The following is a 1,423-nucleotide window of genomic DNA, read 5'->3' on the forward strand; positions in this document are numbered from 1 at the left end:
GCACACACACACACACACACACACACACACACACATACATATATATATAATTATAAAGTCCTAAACAAATATATATATATATATATATATATATAATTGTACACATGCGAAATTGTTTTAGGATTCAGTCAAGCATTCAACAGCTTCTTTATATTTATATAGAATAGAAAGACTAACAGACTTTAAAATAAAATTGTTCGAAAGCTAATAAATATAATATATAGATATCTACAGCTATATATATATATATATATATATATATATATATATATATATATATATATATTAATGTATGTGTGTGTATGTGTGTTTATGTGTGTATGTGTGTGTATGCGAGTGTATTTCATACCTTTTAAATATACACATTTGTATATCCAAATTACAATAGGTTGTAGCAGCGAATAGATCAAGAATTCACGGATTGAAATCGATAACTCCCTAACTAAAGAAAGCCAGGATGTTGTTGTAATGGATGAGGCGCCTGATGCTGCGTTTGCTGCCGCTGCTTATGTGGCCAGGTTCGAATGCAAAGTGATCCACGCCTATCACATTCAGTGTTTGTGTGTGTTTGTTTGTGTGTTTGTTTGTGTGCGTGTGTGTGTGTGTTGTGTGTGTGTGTGTGTGTGTGTGGTGTGGTGTTGATACTTCTGTTAGTTAATTTAGAGATAGTTGCAAATAATAAAAGAAATACGAATGAACCATATTACAATTGTGATTTCTCTTTCTTTTGAAACTTCTGAACATTTATTCTTTGTCAGTTTAGTGTTTACATTATGTGTTGATGTATGTGTAATGATGTATGTATATATGTATGTGTGAAATGTGTTGTTGTGTGTGTGTGATTGTATGTGTGTATGTGTGAAGTGTGTTTTTGTGTGATTATGATTGTATGTGTGTGATTGTATGTGTGCGATTGATTGTGTGTGTGTGTGTGTGTGTGTGGTGTGTGTGTGCGGATTTGTGTTTGTTTTATAATTTAAATTTGTTTGCTCAAACTGAATCTATTAATTTTATTTTATATTCAAAAAATGTGACTACAATAATCAACGTCTTTGCCGTAGTCATCATCATTATCATCACCATTAGATCATCATCATTATCATCATTATCACCATTATATCATCATCATCACCATTAGATCATCATCATCGTCATCATCACCATACCATCATCGTCATCATTACATCATCACCAGCACCATCATCATCGAAACAAGGATCTTTCCAGATAATCGAGCGCTCTTTCAAGAACGAGCGGAAAATGGTGGCAGACGGCGTCTGCAGAGATGATGACGTCAGTGAGGTCCCTGGTCTCCCTGTGGCAGAAGTGGGCCTCGTACCGCGTCGGCTGCTTCTTGCCGCTGTGGTGGCTGGTGGCGTCATCGTCGTCGTCGTTACTCACTCATCATCATCAAATCTATCAT

This window comes from Helobdella robusta, assembly GCF_000326865.2.
Source record: "Helobdella robusta unplaced genomic scaffold HELROscaffold_109, whole genome shotgun sequence".
Lineage (NCBI taxonomy): Eukaryota > Metazoa > Annelida > Clitellata > Rhynchobdellida > Glossiphoniidae > Helobdella > Helobdella robusta.